Here is a 9,633-nt window from a genome sequence, read left to right as displayed (position 1 = left end):
AAACCAAAAATCTGTTGGTAAAAAATCCAAGAAAAGAAACATTTTCGTTCTGAGAGGATGACATGCGGGACCCATGAGGCAGCAGCGTCCTCAGCGTTTATTGTTCATAGAGGCTGACATGTGGGACACGTGAGCCAGCAGCGTCATCAACGTTTTAAAGGCGGTAGGATATCGAAAGAAAAAATAAGCCAAAAATCATTTGGTAAACAATATCCAAGAAAAGAAACATTTACCGTTCTGAGAGGATGACATGCGGGACCCATGAGGCAGCAGCATCCTCAACGATTCCAAGGCGGCAGGGGATCAAAGAAAAAAAAGGAAATAGCCAGAAATTAATTAGGGGTCAAAAATAAATCCACCAAAGGAAACTTTTATTGTTCATAGAGGATGACATGTGGGACCGACTACGCCAACAGCGTCCTCATCGTTTCAAAGGGGGCAGGGGATGAAAAGAAAAAGGCAAATAGCCTGAAATTAGGGGTCAAAAATAACTCCAAGAAAGGAAACTTTTATTGTTCGTAGAGGATGACATGCGGGACCCATGAGCCAGCAGCTTACTCAACGTTTCAAAGGCGGCATGAGATCGAAAGAAAAAGGCAAGTGACCCAATATCAGGAGCCAAAAATAATCCAAGAAAAGAAACTTGATTGTACATACAGGATGACATGCGGGTCCCATTGTGCGGCAGTGGTCCCAACGTTTCAAATGCGGCTTGAGATCAATAGAAAATGAAAGTAGCCAGAAATTAGGGGGTCAAAAAAAACTCCAAGAAAGGAAAGCTTTATCGTTCATACAGGCTGACATGTGGGACCTATGAGGCAGCAGCTTACTAAACGTTTCAAAGGCGGCAGGGGATCAAAAGAAAAAGGAAATAGCCAAAAATCGGAGGGTGAAAAAAATCCAAGAAATCAAACTTTTATTGTACATAGAGGATGACATGCGGGTCCCATGAGTCAGCAGATTCCTCAACGTTTCAAACGTGGCATGAGATCGAAAGAAAAAGGCAAGTGACCAAATATCAGGAGCCAAAAATAATCCAAGAAAAGAAACTTTATTGTACATAGAGGATGACATGCGGGTCCCATGAGCCAGCAGATTCCTCAACGTTTCAAACGTGGCATGAGATCGAAAGAAAAAGGCAAGTGACCAAATATCAGGAGCCAAAAATAATCCAAGAAAAGAAACTTTATTGTACATAGAGGATGACATGCGGGTCCCATTTTGCAGCAGCGGTCTCAACGTTTCCAAGGCGGCACAGGACCAAAATAAAAATGAAGTAGCCAGAAATCAGGGGTGAAAAAAATCCAAGAAAAGAAAGATTTCAATTGGGCTGGATCTGGACATCCGGGCCTTCGAACTATCCTTCCGGGCCTTTTGACTCGTACAATTTCAGCCCACTCCGAACATGAAAGTTCGGATTTTTCTAAAAAAAAAACAGGAAAGTCCTATTCTTCGCCAAAACAAAAAACAAGGAGATTCAAGATATAAGTTGTAAAAATAAAGATTTAATTTATCCGTTTGCAATAGCTCAGAGCGAAATACACTTTTATTGTCTGCAAAATAATCAAGATATCACATGTTTCTTGTACGGGAAGGCTGACATCAGGGACCCATGAGCCAGCAGCGTCGTCAACGTTTCAAAGGCGGTAGGGGATCGAAAATAAAAAAAACCAAAAATCAGTTGGTAAAAAATCCAAGAAAATAAAACATTTATCGTTCTGAGAGGATGACATGCGGGACCGATGAGGCAGCAGCATCCTCAACGTTTCCAAGGCGGCAGGGGATCAAAGAAAAAAAGGAAATAGCCAGAAATTAATTAGGGGTAAAAAATAAATCCACCAAAGGAAACTTTTATTGTTCATAGAGGATGACATGTGGGACCGACCTGCCAACGGCGTCCTCATCGTTTCAAAGGGGGCAGGGGATCAAAAGAAAAAGGCAAATAGCCAGAAATTAGGGGTCAAAAATAACTCCAAGAAAGGAAACTTTTATTGTTCGTAGAGGATGACATGCGGGACCCATGAGCCACAGACTTACTCAACGTTTCAAAGGTGGCATGAGATCGAAAGAAAAAGGCAAGTGACCAAATATCAGGAGCCAAAAATAATCCAAGATTTATTGTACATAGAGGATGACATGTGGGTCCCATTTTGCAGCAGCGGTCTCAATGTTTGTAATGCGGCTTGAGATCAAAAGAAAAAGAAAGTAGCTAGTAATTAGGGGGTGAAAAAAAATCCAAGAAAAGAAAGTTGATGGACATAGAGGATGACATGCGGGTCCCTTGAGCCAATAGCTTACTCAACGTTTCAAAGGGGCAGGGGATCAAAAGAAAAAGGCAAGCCAAAAAACGAGAGGGTGAAAAAAAATCCAACAAAGGAAACTTTTATAGCACATAGAGGATGACATGCGGGTCCCATGAGCCTGCAGGTTCCTCAACGTTTCAAACGTGGCATGAGATCGAAAGAAAAAGGCAAGTGACCAAATATGAGGTGCCAAAAAAAACTCCAAGAAAAGAAAGTTGATTGCTCATAGAGGATGACATGCGGAGAGGCGGCAGGGGATCGAAAGAAAAAGGCAAGTGACCAAATATCAGGAGCCAAAAATAATTCAAGAAAATAAAGTTTTATAGTACATAGAGGATGACATGCGGGTCCCATTTAGCAGCAGCGGTATCACCGTTTGAGAGGCGGCAGGGGATCGAAAGAAAAAGGCGAGTGACCAAATATGAGGTGCCAAAAAAAATCCAAGAAAAGAAAGTTTTATAGTACATAGAGGATGACATGCGGGTCCCATTTAGCAGCAGCGGTATCACCGTTTGAGAGGCGGCAGGGGATCGAAAGAAAAAGGCAAGTGACCCAATATCAGGAGCCAAAAATAATCCAAGAAAAGAAACTTGATTGTACATACAGGATGACATGCGGGTCCCATTGTGCGGCAGTGGTCCCAACGTTTCAAATGCGGCTTGAGATCAAAAGAAAATGAAAGTAGCCAGAAATTAGGGGGTCAAAAAAAACTCCAAGAAAGGAAAGCTTTATCGTTCATACAGGCTGACATGTGGGACCTATGAGGCAGCAGCTTACTAAACGTTTCAAAGGCGGCAGGGGATCAAAAGAAAAAGGAAATAGCCAAAAATCAGAGGGTGAAAAAAATCCAAGAAATCAAACTTTTATTGTACATAGAGGATGACATGCGGGTCCCATGAGTCAGCGAGATTCCTCAACGTTTCAAACGTGGCATGAGATCGAAAGAAAAAGGCAAGTGACCAAATATCAGGAGCCAAAAATAATCCAAGAAAAGAAACTTTATTGTACATAGAGGATGACATGCGGGTCCCATGAGCCAGCAGATTCCTCAACGTTTCAAACGTGGCATGAGATCGAAAGAAAAAGGCAAGTGACCAAATATCAGGAGCCAAAATATCCAAGAAAAGAAACTTTATTGTACATAGAGGATGACATGCGGGTCCCATTTTGCAGCAGCGGTCTCAACGTTTCCAAGGCGGCACAGGACCAAAAGAAAAATGATGTAGCCGTAAATCAGGGGGTGAAAAAAATCCAAGAAAAGAAAGATTTCAATTGGGCCGGATCTGGACATCCGGGCCTTCGAACTATCCTTCGGGCCTTTTGACTCGTACAATTTCAGCCCACTCCAGAACATGAAAGTTCGGATTTTTCTCAAAAAAAAAACAGGAAAGTCCTATTCTTCGCCAAAACAAAAAACAAGGAGATTCAAGATATAAGTTGTAAAAATAAAGATTTAATTTATCCGTTTGCAATAGCTCAGAGCGAAATACACTGTTTATTGTCTGCAAAATAATCAAGATATCACATGTTTCTTGTACGGGGAGGCTGACATCAGGGACCCATGAGCCAGCAGCGTCGTCAACGTTTCAAAGGCGGCAGGGGATCGAAAATAAAAAAACCAAAAATCAGTTGGTAAAAAATCCAAGAAAAGAAAACATTTATCGTTCTGAGAGGATGACATGCGGGACCGATGAGGCAGCAGCATCCTCAACGTTTCCAAGGCGGCAGGGGATCAAAGAAAAAAGGAAATAGCCAGAAATTAATTAGGGGTAAAAATAAATCCACCAAAGGAAACTTTTATTGTTCATAGAGGATGACATGTGGGACCGACACCTGCCACGACGTCCTCATCGTTTCAAAGGGGCAGGGGATCAAAAGAAAAAGGCAAATAGCCGGAAATTAGGGGTCAAAAATAACTCCAAGAAAGGAAACTTTTATTGTTCGTAGAGGATGACATGCGGGACCCATGAGCCAGCAGCTTACTCAACGTTTCAAAGGTGGCATGAGATCGAAAGAAAAAGGCAAGTGACCAAATATCGGGAGCCAAAAATAATCCAAGATTTATTGTACATAGAGGATGACATGTGGGTCCCATTTTGCAGCAGCGGTCTCAATGTTTGTAATGCGGCTTGAGATCAAAAGAAAAAGAAAGTAGCTAGTAATTAGGGGGTGAAAAAAAATCCAAGAAAAGAAAGTTGATGGACATAGAGGATGACATGCGGGTCCCTTGAGCCAACGAGCTTACTCAACGTTTCAAAGGGGGCAGGGGATCAAAAGAAAAAGGCAAGCCAAAAATCGGAGGGTGAAAAAAAATCCAACAAAGGAAACTTTTATAGCACATAGAGGATGACATGCGGGTCCCATGAGCCGACGGGTTCCTCAACGTTTCAAACGTGGCATGAGATCGAAAGAAAAAGGCAAGTGACCAAATATGAGGTGCCAAAAAAAACTCCAAGAAAAGAAAGTTGATTGCTCATAGAGGATGACATGCGGGTCCCATTTAGCTGCAGCGGTCTCACCGTTTGAGAGGCGGCGGGGATCGAAAGAAAAAGGCAAGTGACCAAATATCGGGAGCCAAAAATAATTCAAGAAAAGAAAGTTTTATAGTCCATAGAGGATGACATGCGGGTCCCATTTAGCAGCAGCGGTATCACCGTTTGAGAGGCGGCAGGGGATCGAAAGAAAAAGGCGAGTGACCAAATATGAGGTGCCAAAAAAAATCCAAGAAAAGAAAGTTTTATAGTACATAGAGGATGACATGCGGGTCCCATTTAGCAGCAGCGGTATCACCGTTTGAGAGGCGGCGGGGATCGAAAGAAAAAGGCAAGTGACCAAATATGAGGTGCCAAAAAAATCCAAGAAAAGAAAGTTTTATAGTACATAGAGGATGACATGCGGGTCCCATTTAGCAGCAGCGGTATCACCGTTTGAGAGGCGGCAGGGATCGAAAAAAAGGCAAGTGACCAAATATGAGGTGCCAAAAAAACTCCAAGAAAAGAAAGTTGATTGCTCATAGAGGATGACATGCGGGTCCCATTTAGCTGCAGCGGTCTCAACGTTTCCAAGGCGGCAAGGGATCAAAAGAAAAAGGAAGTAGCCAGAAATCGGGGGTCAAAAAAATCCAAGAATAGAAATAATTTTGGTTCATAGAGGATGACATGCGGGACCCATGATCCTGCATCGTAAACGGCTCGATCGGAGAACGTTGAACGAGATGGCGCGATCGAGAAAAAAAACAAAGCCAGAGAGGCTGCCATCTGGGCCCTACATCCCTCGGCGGTGCGGATTTGCATTGACTCGGCCGGCGAACCCGAGAATTCGCGATGCACCACGTCCCGGGCCACCATACGCGACGTTTTGGCCGCTTTCGTCGGGCTAGGTGGCCTCAAAAACGAGAAAAAAAAGTTTTGACATGCACCACGGAGGGACCCAAAATCGTCGGCCATGGTACACCAGCAACCACGGCGCGACTTCAACTTCGTCGGCCATGGCAACTTTTCTTGTAGTGAACCTGCAACTTTACAAAAAGGACCCCAAAACATATAGAAGAAAATCAATCGAGTCCTTCTCGACCGCACATCAGATCTCTGCTCCGCATCCTTTCCAGCAACTCCGTCGCCGGGGACGCACCACTTGGGACGGTGTCGCCGGTAGTCGCCGGACGAAGGAGAAGGGCCTCAGCAACGGCATATTGGCTCCGAGAAGGGCCGCTGAAAGGCCAAGATGTGCACGGGCAAGACGAATGACGCCGTCGTATGCCCCGAGCTTGTGAACTTTAGCAGCTTGACTTCCCCATTGGCCAGATCTGAAGCACTGACCAAAGCAAGCCTCACCGTTAGCGCCATCACATTGATGGCACCAGATCGGGGTTTGGCCGGCAAGATCCACACCAGATTCACCACAGGCCAGATCTGAAGCCGATGACGAGATCCCCGACTCTATTGCGCCATTCTGCTCATGGGAAACACTGGATCTAAGCTTACAACAACACTAACTCCCTCGGATCCAAATTAGCCGACTCAACTTTGCTTATCTAAATATGGATGTATCCACACATGTTTTTACTCTAGATACATACACGTCTAAGGAAAGTTGAATCAATTAATTTAGTTCGGAGGGTGTACAATATACAGAGAGAAGTCGGCCTCGTCTCCGCCGGCGAGGCCGCCGGGGAGAAGGGGGAGAGGAGCCGGGGGAGTGGGAAAGACTCGAGAGAGAAAGAGAAGAGGAAGAAATGAGAGCTCCCTGGGGAAGAACATTATTTTTGTCGTTATGCTCGTAGCTTGAAACTGAAAATTTCGGCCGCGCGCCAAATCATCCCGCCGCATCCATTCAAAAATCCCGTGACCAGTTTTACCCTTTTAACCCTGGTCCGGAAGCTACAACCCACCGACCATGGAGGGCTCATTCGGTAACAATGAAATATCTTGCCTAGATCCCGAACCCTCCCCACGAGCCCACACCCACCCACCAACCATTCGCCCCATTAGCTCAAAAATACTCTCACACACCAAAGCTCGACTCTCTACGAGTACTAGATCTGCTTCGCCGCCGGCATACTCCTCCACGAGCGTAGCCTTGATCGTGTTGGCTGTCCACCCACCTTATCCGCTCCCCCGCCGCCCTCGTCACCGACGGATCCGCTTCACCGCCGACCTCGCCACCGACGGATCTGCTTCACCGCCGACCTCGCCACCGACGGATCTGCTTCACCGCCGACCTCGCCACCGACTACCTCGGCGCGGCGGCTGTATCAACTTCACCGAATCCCTTGCCAGCCAACCAGATCTGCTTCACTAACGCCCGCTTCTACTCGAAACAGGGTCGATTCATCGTCTCCGCGTTCGCCGCCGCCGGAATGCAAGTTGCCGCCCCGTCCACCCCGCCGCAGCTTGGTTAGTACGCCGGCCCGTTAGATCGCGGTGTTTCTTTAGCCATGTTTTGTGTAGTTATTTGCTGATCTCATATGCCGTTAACTTTCTTGATGTGTTGCTTCGCATGAAGTTTGTTTAAATATTGTACAGGTACAAAAGCATTATCCGGTCGCTACCATCCTGTTCATTGTATCGACACCTGTGTGCATCCACATATTTATAGCCTTATACCCATTCATTTGCTTGCCAACTCGTTTTTGTACTTGCATGCTTTTGTCGCACTTGCTTTTATAGTCATGCTATGGGCATTTCCAATCTGCTTGTTCTTATACCACGTCATTAGCTCACCGCTAGTCGCTAGTTGTTTTCTCGTGTCCGCTATTCTCACACTCGCTTTTATAATCATGCTATGTGCATTTCCAATCTGCTTTCTATTATACCTCGTCTTTAGCTTATATAGTTATTGCTGCGTGCATGTCTCGGTCTTTGTATTATCATAGACTCGACTTGTCAATGTTATTTTTCCTAGGGATTGATCATGCGAACCACTTATTAGAACATCCAACATTAACAGCGGGGACGCTAGGGAAGGTTGGAATCTGAGTTCTTGGTTGGTAATTTTGGCGTTTACTTCCGTTATTATCTATAACCTATATGCATTGTTCCTTATGCAAGAGATTAACACTTGGAACCCCGCCATAGCAATGCCATTCATGCTTTACTATGTTTCGCCTATTTGATATGCTTGTCTTGGAGAAACTGCGAAGGTGATTTGAACTCGACATTTGGTCATTCTTAATGCCGGTTTACTTTATGTGGAAAACCTTGGCATTACCCTACTCTAAATCCGAATGTCCGAAATTCGTATCTCATGCAAAGCAACATCTAGTTGGTTTTAATCGATATCCGGTAAATATTGGCTTATTCATTTGGCAGCTCAAGTTTTTTGTTATTTGAAACCAGCTGACTTGGTCTTAAATGTGATATCTAAACACAGATTAAGGACAATGGAGCGAGGAGGATTAGCATTTCACTTGATGGCTGAACCTAAAATGACGAGCATGTTGACCACGACTAGTGCACGCAAGAGAAGGACCTGCAGCGAGCCGATATGTGCTTAGTACATGCATCTTATCTTATCTTGTGCTTATTTCTGCTACATGTCGTTATCCGATCTCTACATTGCGTAATACATGTTTGAATAGTTAATTGTTGTAACTATGTTTGCAATGTTACCGAATGCGCTTTTAATGAAGCGAGTCATCATTAGAAGATAGTCGCCAAAAAAGGATCCGTAGCGACTCCGTGCAACATTATGATGTAAGTTTGTGCTTAGTACAAGTTCCATACATTGTCTTATTTATGCAACTTGTTATTATCTTATATCTACATTGCATAATAAATGTTTGCATAGTTCATCGTTTAACTCTTTTTGCATTATTATCGAATGCGGTTGTGATGAAGCAATCTTCATTAGAAGTGAGGCCCACAAAAACTTCGATATTTCTTCGATGCATCTTCTCATAGCCGTCAACCTAGACCATTGCTTTCATCAAACAAGTAAATATCTCAAGGTCTGTACTTTATAAAAGACATGGTATTGTCGCTTTAAGATCCGTAGGCGATATGTTGACAAAGAGTACACAAGATTCAATCAAGGCGATTGCCAAATGTCAACGTGTTATTGATGATGCTAATAGAAGTCCTCAATGATTCTATGTAATTTTTTTATTTGGGCACATGAATTTCCTTGTAATTTTCCTACTTCTTTTATTTGTGTATGTAATTGTGTGTATCATTGATATCAGATTTTAGGCTCATGAAATTTAATGCATGTTGACTAGTCAAACAAGTAGGGCACTTCAACAGATTGGGCCGGCCCACTTACAGTAGTGTGGGACCCACTTTTATTTTGGGCCGGCCCACTTCTTTAGTAGGCTGGCCCGGTTACACGATAGTGGAATCCACATGCTTATTGGGCCGGCCCACTATCTTGTTGGGCCAGCCCATTTGCTATATGGTGGTCCCACATGGTAAATGGGCCGGCCCTTTAACAGGAAGGTGGGACCCACATGTGTTTTTGGCCCGGCCCACTGTCTTGTTGGGCCGGCCCACTTGCTATATGGTGGACCCCACATACTAAATGGGCCGGCCCTTTAACAGGAAGGTGGGACCCACGTGTGTTTTTGGCCCGGCCCACTTGCTATATGGTGGACCCACATACTAAATGGGCCGGCCTTTTAACAGGAAGGTGGGACCCACCTGTGCTTTTGGCCCGGCCCACTATCTTGTTGGGCCGGCCCACTCGCTATATGGTGGACCCCACACACCAAATGGGCCGGCCCTTTAACAGGAAAGTGGGACCCACTCGTGTTTTTAGCCCGCCCACTATCTTGTTGGGCCGGCCCACTTGCTATATGGTGGACCCCACATACTAAATGGGCCGACCCTTTAAC

This window comes from Lolium rigidum, chromosome 4, assembly GCF_022539505.1.
Source record: "Lolium rigidum isolate FL_2022 chromosome 4, APGP_CSIRO_Lrig_0.1, whole genome shotgun sequence".
NCBI classification, from domain to species: Eukaryota; Viridiplantae; Streptophyta; class Magnoliopsida; order Poales; family Poaceae; genus Lolium; species Lolium rigidum.
This window is presented reverse-complemented; position numbering follows the sequence as displayed.